Raw genomic sequence first — 12,128 nt, 5'->3', positions numbered from 1 at the left:
TGAGGACACCGCCCGGGGCATCCTGCAGCTCTACACCTCCCAGCCCCACCTCACAGGATGTGCTCCCATCAGCAGCCTTGGCCACTGGATTTTTTTTTAAAGATTTTATTTATTTATTTATTTGAGAGAGCGAGAATGAGAGAGAGCACGTGGGGGGGAGGGTCAGAGGGAGAAGCAGACTCCCCGCTGAGCAGCAGGGAGCCCGATGTGGGACTCGATCCCGGGACTCCAGGATCATGACCTGAGCCGAAGGCAGTCGCTTAACCAACTGAGCCACCCAGGCGCCCATTGGCCACTGGATTTAATAAAAATGCCACCTTGTGCACGAGTTCATGCCTCTGCTCTTTTGGGGAGAGAAATTGACCCAAGGCCAAACCATGCAACTTATAGCCATGGACAAAGGCAGCCCAAAACCTGGGGATAATTTTTTTTTTCATTCTAAAAGTAACATATGAAAAATAAAGGCGGGATGGGGCGCCTGGGTGGCTCAGTCGTTAAGCGTCTGCCTTCGGCTCAGGTCATGGTCCCAGGGTCCTGGGATCAAGCCCGGCATCGGGCTCCCTGCTCCGCGGGAAGCCTGCTTCTCCCTCCCCCACTTCCCCTGCTTGTGTTCCCTCTCTCGCTGTGTCTCTCTCTGTCAAATAAATAAATAAAATCTTTAAAAAAAAAAGAAAAAGAAAAAGAAAGGCGGGAATCTTGGAAACGCCAGAAAAATACGGAAAAGCACATGACTATCACCTACTGTCTTACTATCCCAAAGTAACTAGTGTTAACACTTTAGTGTATTTTTTGTTGGCTTTTTTTTTCTTGTTTGTTTTTTTACAAAGAGTAGCGTCTCTCTTTTTTTTAAGCTTTTATTTATTTTTGAGAGAGAGAGTGAGAGAGCACGAGATAGGGGAGGGTCAGAGGGAGAAGCAGACCCTCCGCTGAGCAGGGAGCCCCATGCGGGACTCGATCCCGGGACTCCAGGATCATGACCTGAGCCGAAGGCAGTCGCTTAACCAACTGAGCCACCCAGGCGCCTGAGTTACATCTTTTTATATAGTTGGGATGACCCTGAATCTAACTCATGTGGTAAGAGGATACCAGACTTTTTATGTGGGGACGCTGAGAAGTGGTTCATCTGAATAAATCAGGCCTGGATATACTATAATCCTTGTTCTTGCCTTTTGAAGATAATTATGGATTCATGGCATTCAGACTAGTTAGTTTTAATTAATTGTAATCATGATGGATGAAGGCTACTTCTATGTGGGCTCCTGTGTGCCTTCAGCACCCCCAGAACATGGAGAAGCACCCCTGGCCTTCTCACAATGACATAGTCCAGGCCCGTAGTGCACCTTCCCGGCCCCGAAACACAAAACCAGCTATTCTCCAGAAAACCCTCATTCCCTAGGGGTGGAGAAGAGTATCCGTGACTGCATTTTTAGTATCGGAGACACCTCTTCCATTACTGCATGCTAATTTTTGGTGCAAAACTGTTTAATGGCTACCTGAGTGATCGGGTAGAAATGATCGATTTTGAAGAGTGTGAGTTCATATTGTTATTTCCACTTTAGCTCTAACAATACTCTATAACAGGTATCCTCAGCAAATATGGCCTGCCTGAGCGCTTGACCTGGCCCACGACTTGTTGTTGTAAATAAAGTTTTATTGGCACACAGCCATGCCCATTCATTTGCAAGTTGTCTATGCCTGCTTCCCAGTTTCCAGGACAGATTTGAGTAGTTACCATGGAGCCCCAAAGGGCAGGCAAATCCCTTTACAGAAAACATTTGCAGGGGCGCCTGAGTGGCTCAGATGGTTAAGCATCTGCCTTCGGCTCAGGTCATGATCCCAGGGTCCTGGGATCGAGCCCCGCATCGGGCTCCCTGCTCCATGGGGATCCTGCTTCTCCCTCTGCCTCTGCCTTTCTCTCTCTCTCTCTCTCTCTCTGACTCTCATGAATAAATAAAGAAAACATTAAAAAAAAAGTCTGAAACTGCTAAAATAAAAATTATTAAAAAAAAAAAAACATTTGCAGACCCTCCTCAATAGATACCTACCTAGGGGTGCCTGGGTGGCTCAGTCGTTAAGCGTCTGCCTTCGGCTCAGGTCATGGTCCCAGGGTCCTGGGATCGAGCCCCGCATCGGGCTCCCTGCTCAGTGGGAAGCCTGCTTCTCCCTCTCCCACTCCCCCTGCTTGTGTTCCCTCTCTCACTGTATCTCTCTCTGTCAAATAAATAAAAAAATCTTTTAAAAAAAATAGATACCGGGCACATGGGTGGCTCAGTTGGTTAAGCGACTGCCTTCGGCTCAGGTCATGATCCTGGAGTCCCGGGGTCGAGTCCCGCATCGGGTTCCCTGCTCACCAGGGGGGTCCGCTTCTCCCTCTGACCCTCCCCCCTCTCATGTACTCTCTCTCTCTCTCATTCTCACTCTCTCAAAATAAATAATAAATAAATCTTTAAAAAAAATAGATACCTACCGAGATTTTTAGCCCCTCACCCGAAATATAATTTTACCTTTTTCTTTTATCATTTGGTGAACCATGTAAGTTTCTGAAGATCCTGATTATAACTTGTGTAATCTCATATTCATTTTATCTGTCAGCATAAAATACAAGGACAGACCCTAGTAGTAATATCAACAGTCTCTACAATCCCTGTGGGTTGGAGATTAAGATCTAAGATCACAGGAGCTATGGAGGTGGGTGTGAATGACTGGCCTGCTGTTTGGTTCAAGGGACTGGGCATGTGACCAGTCCTGGCCGATGAGTGTGTATGAGATTCCCAAGGATGCTGTAACAAACTATCACCAGCACATTTACTCTCTGGACAATTCTGGAGGTCAGAAGGCTGATGTGGTCTCATGGGGCTAAAATCAAGGTGCAGTGTTGGTTTGCAAACAGGCCCCTGTACATGCTGGGCAAGGAGAAACTGAAGGAAGGGATGGGCCATTCCAGATGGGTAGATGGGTTTATGAGCAAGGGAACATCCTTCCAAGGCTTCTCTAGCGCACTGTACCCGCCTGCCCGAATCTTAAAGCTCATATAAAGGCCTGAACTGAGTAGCATCCAGATGGTCGGTCTCAACACCGCCTCACTGTCTCAGGGCTGTGTCCTTGGGCAGCTTCGAAAGCAGGGAAGGCCAGGGGACCACACCTTCCCAGCACAAGGGAGGAGGATGGAGCCTCCAAGTGCCCGGGGCCCGCTCACAGGTCGACCAGCACCACAACCTCTCAACGCCCCCTCCATCGGGCGGACAGGGCTGGCTCCTTCCGGAGGCGCCCTGGGAGAGTCCATTTCCTGCCCGTCTCCAGCTGCTTCTGTGGTTGTCTCATTCTGACCTCTGCTTCCGTTGCCCTGTCTCCTCCAACCCTGACCCCCCTGCCCACTCTTATAAGGACCCTGTCAGATCATTGGACCCTCTGGGGAATACAGGGTCACCCTCATTGAGGGTGCTCAACTTAATCCCATCTGCAAGGTGCCTTTTGCCATGGGAGGTAACAGATTCTAGGGGTTAGGACATGAACATCTTTGGTGGGTGTTATTCTGCCCCCCACAGGGGGAATGGAATGCTCTCGATCTTCGTAGAGGCTCCTGGTGCACTGATGTGTGCATTCATTCGTTAAAGCTCAGCAAATGTATACCGAAGATTTATGAAAGTCATTGTGAACTTTACTTCAAAAGAAAAAATGTAAACAAAATTCACGAACTCTTTGTGAATCGTACGCTAACGGTATGCACGCCAAATTATTCAGGGGGCAGCGGACTGATGTCTGCAACCGTGAAATGCGACCAACACGAGTCAGAGCCGTGGAGGGACGCTGAGCCGGAGACGTAGGAGGCATAGCAGAAGGGCAATGGTAGAATTCATGTTTGGGTAGGTGGTGTGCACTGCAAAATTATTTAAACTTGGCTGTATGTTTGGAAATTTTCAAAATCAAATGCTGGTGGGGAAAAGAAGTCAAATTGTTTTCCAGCATTTGGGGCTGGGACTCGCGCTCTTGCGGCAGAGACCGCAAGTGCCAGGGCGGGTTCTAGCCATAGCGCATGAGGCGCATGAGGCGCATGGGGCGCAGAGGGCTCCAGCTCTGGGGCTCCCCGCCCCGGCCTTGGCTAGGCCCCAAAAGCAAGGACAAGGAGGCTGTCCTCGAGGCTCCCTGGAGTCAGGTTTCCCTGCAGCTGCTGCGGGAATCACAGGCCCCAAGATGGTTTGCGGGGCGGGGGTGGGGGGGTGGGGGGGTGGGGGTGGGGTGGCTCGCGTGTTCCAAGAACTGCGGGTGGGTGCTCCCCCGGCTCCACACGTTGCTTAGTCTGTTGATGACTGGAGTCCCTGCTGGCGCACTGGTTTCCCGGCTGATTTCCGGCCTCTGGGCGCTTGGCCGGGTCGCTGCAGTGCATTGCGTTGTTTTCTTTTTAACGCGATTATTCTCTTACTCGTGTTTATTGTTCTGTTTTCTGTATGTGCTTGCTTAGCCCTGAACCAGGAACAACAGGGTCAGCTTCCGGAAGTGGGCTGGAACAATACAGCAAGTGCTCAAAATGACGTCCCGAGAAATTTCCACTGCAGGGGGTTTTGAAGTTTTAACCCAAATGACACCTGTCAGGCCAGCACACCAGCAGCTGCCCGCGGTCACGTGTGCTCCAATAATAGGAACAGAGGCCAGAGAGGTTCTGAGATTTGCCGGGGGCCCTGGCCTCTTCCTCAGCTTTACAGAGATCCTGGGTGTTTGGCTGACCTACAGACACGGGCACCAGAAAGATCCTCGTGGTAATCCTAGTGGAATCCTTTGATGAGAAAACAAGGAACATCTTTCACGTTCTGATCTCGTTCACTTTCTCCAAGCTCAGCTAACCTGTGTAAGGAAGCAGGTAAGGAAGCTGAAAAGTTACATTACTGACGGGGAAATTATGTATTTGTACCGCTTTCGTTTCTCTAAATGTTTTTCTTTTTCCCATTGCTGAAAAAGAAAAAAATCAAAACTTGTGGTCTCTGCCGAGTCTCAGTGGTACCTGTCCGTTTCTACTGTATTTACCGCGTCTGGCATGGCCCACTGCAGAAAAGCTTTGTATGGCCCTATTGTGTTGCTCATATTGTGAATCTAAATATACAGCTCCCGGGGCTCCTGGGTGGCTCAGGTCATGATCTCAGGGTCCTGGGATCCAGCCCCAGGCTCCCTGCTCAGTGGGGAGCCGGCTTCTCCTTCTCCCTCTGCCCCTCCCCCTGCTCATGCTCTCTCTCTCTCTCTCTCTCAAATAAATAAATAAAATCTTAAGAAAAAAAGACTATGTGCAGTATCATCCCACTTATGTAAACTTTTAAAAGAGGCAAGACTACATTTATTTAGGCAGCATACTTCTGTGGTCAAACTATAAAGAAGGTGAGAAAGTGATATTCATAAATTTCAAGTTACTGACCCTGGTGGGGGAAGGGAGGACTGGGTCCAGATGGGTTTTATGGTTGGTTGCAGGGGGCGGGGGAGGGCTTCTCAGTCTGGACTGGGGGCATATGTTGGCTTTACGATAACTTGTTAAATTATCTATTTGCATTGCATGCATTTTTCTTTCTTTTTTAAAAAGATTTTATTTATATATTTGACAGAGAGAGACAGGGAGAGAGGGAACACAAGCAGGGGGAGTGGGAGGGGGAGAAGCAGGCTTCCCGCTGAGCAGGGAGCCCGATGCGGGGCTCGATCCCAGGACCCTGGGACCATGACCTGAGCCGAAGGCAGACGCTTAACGACTGAGCCACCCAGGCGCCCCTCTTTATTTATTTCTTGAATATCTCACACTTCCATGCCTGGCCAGAGAAGAGAGCAATGCATCTATCAATGAAGGTATTTATGTTTCCAGTTAAAAAAAAAAAAAAAAGGTCTTGATACATCTGAACACAAATTTTCTTACCTCACACCATACAATTGCAAAATCACAACTCTGTAGCCAGATGCTGAGGACGTCCTGTTTTGGCCCCAACTAGATCAAGTTCCAGAACAGGTGTAACTTCTATGGAGATAGAAATCAGGAAAATGGTTGTCTGGGGAGCGGAGGGAGCTTCCCAGGTGCCAGAATGCTCTAGATCTTGATGGGAATATGGGCGACATAGTTTCCTGCGTTTGCCTGGACCATCCAGCTGCTCTGAGTTAGGCTCTGTGGGCATCACTGTAAGTCAGCTACATCTCAGCTAAGTTCAGCTGACCTTGAAATGTGATGTTTTTACCTGTGTTCTGGCGTCCTTTGGAAGACAGAGATGAGCGGTGGGAGCTGAAAGTTGAGGGCATTCCGGCCCCAGGGGTGACCAGGGAAGGTCCACAGGCCGTTTGCCTCATCTAACTGACGCTTGGCGCTGTTTGCCAACCCAACACCTGTGCGTGTTCTTGCAGTGCGTCTTTGAGGTGTTAGAATTTCACAGCCAGGGGTCTTTGAACTGCTCCCGGGCCTGTCTATGCTGGTGGTGGCCTCTAGAGGGCGCTGCTGACACAGCCCAGCCCAGGAATTCGGATTCATTTCCGGAGACTACGATTTTTTTGAACCCATCAGTGGAGGGCAGGGTGGGATGTCATCTCCCTTATCCCACCGCCCCGACTCTAGGACACCGGGGCTGTCACACAGAAATATATCATTCACACCAAAAATCCCTGACACAAGAAAAAAAAAAAAAGGAAAGGTTAGCAAAATTTTGGGGGGAGCAACTGAAGGGGACCAAGACATGCTACCCCCAAAATATGCCACTTTGGTGTAAGTATTACTTTGAGCTGAGAGCGTCTGAGCTCCTGAAATCCCTTATCTGCCTAAAAACAGAGCCTCCCATGGGGTGCCTGGGTGGCTCAGTCATTAAGCGTCTGCCTTGGGCTCAGGTCATGATCCCGGGGTCCTGGGATCGAGCCCCGCATCGGGCTCCCTGCTTGGCGGGAAGCCTGCTTCTCCCTCTCCCACTCCCCCTGCTTGTGTTCCCTCTCTCGCTGTCAAATAAATAAATAATCTTAAAAATAAGATAAAAACAGAGCCTCCCAAAAGAACTCACTCATCATAAATCCCTTCCGGGGATCAATGTCTCCTCTTGGAGAAGAGAAGCTGGCACTGTTCCCAGATAGACTTTGTCACAAACTATCATATCTCCCACTTATTCTCCTGAGGGCCCATTTATCATTCCTAAAATTCATTTGCTCTCCCGTAAGTGGCGTTTCTCCCCTCCCTTTTCCCTGTTATGGTGGTATATGAGCTCTCAGATCTGACCGTTCCTTTGCACCTTCACTTCTTTCTGTGATGCCTGAGCACATCAAACTAAAAATAAATAAAGTTGTGTGGCTCCTATTAAAATGTCTTTCATCAGTTTAATTGACAGATCCCCAGTATAGAACCTAAGAGGGTAGAGGAAATGGTTTCTCTCCCCCACACAACTGAAGTTTGCCAGTGACATCAGCTGTGGGTCAATGCTTCCTGGTTCCACTTGGCTTACGTTAGCCTGGGCTGAAGGTGGCAACGTCGCCAACAAGCCAGCCCAGCCTTCTCCTTGACACCCTGGCCCAGGAAGGCCCCTCCCACAAGTGGGTCAGTGACCTGGAACAGGTGAGGACCCTGCTTACTCAGGTGCTGGCGGACTCTGCCTGGATTTAGTCTCATGCCCAGTCAGACCACGGGATTTGCTTGGGCATAGAATGGACTATTCACATGGCCTCCTGAGGTCACGAACTGAGTACGTGACCGGGTTTGGGGGAAGGAAGGAGACATGTTTGCTGGAAGTTCTTCATGAAATTCTCGCTCCCAGCCGTGGCGGTCAGTGGTGCTGAGATCACTAGGTGAGTAGGAAGAGGGGTACGGGGCGCGGGAGTCTCGTCACGCCCGTGGGGCTTGCAGCGCCCTGGTCCAGGGATGAGTCAGAGCACCTCCAAACCCAGGACCACCAGATATGGCCGGGGGGTGCAGCATGAAGTGCCCGGAGCCACCGCCGAAGAGTTCGAGCCCAAAGTGGTACCTGGACTCCCATCAAGGCTTTGAGCCTAACTTCCCACTGATGAGAAATCCCTTGGGCCAGAAAACAAGCTGAAGGAACTTCAGAAGCCAGGGACCTGCCAGGAGGTGGTGTCTTGCAGGACAAGGTGCTTAGTCTCTGCGAGAAGCCGGGTGGGGAGGGGGCCAGCTCCTGAAAGCCTGTGTGTACAGTGCTGTCTGAGCGCCCGCCAGCCAGGAGTCCTGGTGACCCAGGCCCATCCTCCTCCGCGGGGGCAGCGGTGGGCGGCCATTCTGGGGGCGGTGGCCACATGGCGCGAAGGGAGCAGACTGACGGGGCCCTGAAGCCGGCGGGCGGCCTGGACCTCGGGCCGCCCGCACAGTCCGCTGCCCTTTACCTGGATGTCTGTTTTTAGGAGGTGCCGCCCGGTGCTTTCCTCATGCTCCCCCCAAGCCGGCACCTTGTGCTTTGCGCCCCCCGAGCGGCCCCCAGGCAGCTGGTACCCACTTTGCTGGACTCAGCGGGAGCCGGGAGAACCTGGGAGTAACGTCGCCATGGGAGCAGCCCTAAGCTGATGACCCACGGGTGTGGGGTGCGACTACCCCGGCTCTCTTGCCCCAGGGGGGACAACTGAGGTGTGACCCTTGCCCTGTCCAGACCTTCTCTGATGTCTGCTGCCGTTGCTCCCCTGCCTTTCCCTTTGGTTCTGCGCCCCCCACCGCGGGGCTTCTGCCCCTCCACACTGCTGGCATGGGGGGCTGCACAGGGGCACCATGCCAGGGGCACCCCAGTGTGACAGCAAGACACCCCCAGACGTGGCCCCGCACACCAGGGGGGCAGTTGCCCCTATGGAGAGGCATCGCCCTACTGGACTTTCCCAGGGAACCCTAACAAAGCCTTCCCACGCGTTCCCGCCTCACCGTGTGCTTCTGGGAGCCTGGCCCAGGAGAGACGGCAAGGGGAAAAACTCCATCAGGGGCCAGTTTCCCAAAGAAGGGGAAGGGCCTCTGAGATTCGGTGTGACAGGTCTGATTAACGCACTGATTTGTTTCGACTCTCAGATTCTTTTTTTTCTTTTTTTAAGATTTTATTTATTTATTTGACAGAGAGAGACACAGCGAGAGAGGGAACACAAGCAGGGGGAGCGAGAGAGGGAGAAGCAGGCTTCCCGCCGAGCAGGGAGCCCGACGCGGGGCTCGATCCCAGGACCCCGGGATCACGACCTGAGCCGAAGGCAGACGCCCAACGACTGAGGCACCCAGGCGCCCCTTGACTCTCAAATTCTGTTCCTACACCAAACTCTTCTAGAGACTGGCCTGCTTAACACTTCACGAGCTCACAGGGTGACGACTGTACTCCGGGAATGTTGACCCGAGATGAGTCTAGAACAGGCGGGAATATTCTGGAATGTTCTTCTGGAAGCACTTTGTGCCGCTCTCAGGAACCACAGGGACTGGGAAATCCTACCCCTCTCCCTCCACCCCTCCTCAGACTTAATCTCTCCCAGGACCTGGCAAATCCAAAGTCCTCTGCATCACGAGATTCTTTATTTCAGAGACCTCGCGTTGGGGTTTGTGTCCTGCCCCCGCGTGTCGTAGAGGGCATCCTCCGAGCTGTGAGAGTCGTAATGTCTCTTTTCGCAAGGCGGCATTTGCAAGGAGGCCAGTGTGGGACTCGTGTTACAGGGACAAGCAGGAAGCCAGCCTCGTCTTGGACGCAGGGAAGACCTTCTAGCTCTGTCTTCCGCTGGTCGTGTGGCATGAAGGAGGTGGCAGGGTGGGCTCGCTTGTCCTCCGAGCCCCCTTCTCTGGAGAGCTCCCAGCCCCCGGCCACCATCCCCTGCTGCAGGGCCATCGTGGCAGAGGCCTGGATACAGCCGAGGCCTGGGTCACCCCCCGGCCTTAGACTGGGCCAGCCTGGAGTGCTGGATATCAGGGCCGAGACTCGACAGAGTGACACACTCCAGGTCCCTTGTCCCTTCTGTCCCACTGGGACTGGTGGCTGCATGCCCGGGAGTGCGGAGAAGTGAGCAGAGGACCTGCCACCCAGGAACGGGGCCAGAGATAAATCTATGTGTGTTTTGTTGTTGTCACTTTGGTTTTTGCTTTAACTTTTAAAAATTATTATGATAAAATACACATAACATAAATGTACCACTTTAACCATTTCTGAGTGCACAGCTCCGCGGCACGAAGCCCATTCACACGGTCCTACAACCACCCCACCCGCCGTCTCCAGAACGTTCCGTCTCCCCCCACGGAGACTCTGTCCCCACCCCCTGCCCCAGCCCCGGCTCCCACCCTCTGCTCTCTGTGGGGACGGGACTCCTCTGGGGACCTCCTGGGAGTGGGGTCCTCCTGCGGGATGTGTCCTTCTGGGTCCGGCTCCTCTCACTGAGCCCGGGGTCCTCGGGGGTCCCTCCGAGTCGTGGCAGGCGTCGGGGTCCCTTCCTTCCTGAGGCTGGAGCGTGTCCCCGCGTGGGGACGGACCGCGCCGTGTGTACCCCTCATCTGCTAATGGACCCTTCTCAGTGCTGTGAATCATGCTGTTGTGCCTATGTTTCTCCCCCTCAATGGCTTTATTGATACACAATTCACCCATTTTAAGTGTACAATTCAATGTTTTTAGTGTATTCACATAATGTGTACCCATCACCACAGTCAATTCCAGAACATTCCATCACCCTAAAGCAAACCCATCCCCATCAGCCATCACTCCCCATCTCCCCCAAGCCCAGCCCCGGCCCCCGCGAGCCCCCTTCCCGTCCGCGGATGAGCCTGCTCCGGACGTGTCACCCACGTGGACTCACACCCCGTGCGGCCTTCTGTGTCTGGTTCCCTCCCTGAGCGTCGTGGGCTCGGGGTCCGGCCCCAGGGCACACTGTCCAGCAGAGCCCTTCCCAAGTTCCTGGTCCACGGAATCATGAGCAAAATAAAATGGTTGTGTTAAGCTGGTGAGTTTGGGGGTTATTTGTCAGGCAACCACACGTGGACCTCGCCCCTCTTTCCCCTGTCCTGGTTTTGTCCGACGGCTCCCCACAGCAGAATGGGGTGGGTGCCATCCCATCCTTGCCACGCCTCTGGGCGGACCCAGTCTGGCCTTGAACCCCCGACATGAACCCAGCTGCAAAGCCCAGCCCTCATCAGCTCTCCTGAGAAACCTCGCAGGATTGGTTGGGTGCATCTGGGCTAACGGAGGGAGGGCCCGGGGTGCTGGGGTCCCCCAACCCAGAGGGCTGGATGCCAAAGAGGCGAGCCTCCCGGTGACAAGAGGTTGGAGCGGGACTCGCCTCCCGAGCAGCGCGTGGGAGGAGCCGCTGTGGGCAGAGACCCTGAGCTGTGCCTGGAGAACCCCCACTCCCCCACCCCCCCCAGTCGTCCGGACACCATCGTCGGACCCCCCCCACCCCCGCCCAGCGCAGACACCGGGCATGGAAACCTCTAATTCGCTGGTGGATTTTTCACAAATGTACTTTATATGTTTTCCTTCTGGGAAGTGAAATAGTGGTGCACATCTAGCAAGTATGTGCCGATTTTATTCCAGAAAGAAAGGCAGAGGGAGGGACAGAGGAGTCAGGAGGGAAAGACGGACGGAGATAGGCAGGCAGGGCGAGCGTTCTGAGAGGCAAGGGACCGAGGCGTGCGCTCTTCAGAGCTCCACGGCTCCGGCCGCGTGCACCGCTTCTCTCTCCGTGGGCCGGGGACGTGACTGCTCCGTGCCTCGGTCTCCCCATCTGAACACCGCCTCCTCCTCCCCACTTGCGGTGCCTGCAGTACCCCACTCTGGCCTCAAATGCAGGGCGAGGAGCTCTTCTTTCCCACTGGGCCCCCTGCCTCCACCCCTCACTCCAGGGTGGGGTCCCGGCGACACCCCCCAGGAGCCCACCCCCACTGGCTGTCACGGGCGTGAACTGCCCCAGTGAAGGGAAAAGCTGTGGAAGACAGGGAGGCCCCTCTCCTGGTCCTTTGACACCCCTACCGCACTCTCCCCGGGGCTGCACTGTAGCAAAGCCCGTGTCCTGGTTGTGACATTGTAAGAGTTTTGCAAAATGTTACCCCCTGGGGAGACTGGGCGAATCTGCAACTGTCCTGCAAAGGTTCCCAGCACAAGGGAGTGTCCAAGGGACCCACTGTTTGGAGCCCCCCAAGGCCCGCGCTGCCCCGCCCCCGGCCCTGACTCTCCCATTGGCAGCGGCCA

General features: G+C 53.6%; 1 pseudogene across 1 annotated transcript; it reads left to right on the top strand.

Moving 5' to 3' along the window:
- The first annotated feature begins 4,033 nt into the window (after nucleotides 1–4,033).
- Nucleotides 4,034–10,084, top strand: LOC114226115 (tetraspanin-13 pseudogene; annotated as a pseudogene). Its single transcript, XR_015768243.1, has 2 exons — nucleotides 4,034–4,855; nucleotides 9,038–10,084. The product of XR_015768243.1 is annotated as a tetraspanin-13 pseudogene (transcript).
- The last annotated feature ends 2,044 nt before the right edge of the window (nucleotides 10,085–12,128 follow it).

Source organism: Eumetopias jubatus, unplaced genomic scaffold, assembly GCF_037043125.1.
Source record: "Eumetopias jubatus isolate StellerSeaLion01/CBP00866 unplaced genomic scaffold, mEumJub1_p1.0 scaffold_1, whole genome shotgun sequence".
Taxonomy (NCBI): domain Eukaryota; kingdom Metazoa; phylum Chordata; class Mammalia; order Carnivora; family Otariidae; genus Eumetopias; species Eumetopias jubatus.
The sequence above is the reverse complement of the archived record's forward strand: the minus strand, read 5'-3'. Positions and strand labels throughout refer to the sequence as shown.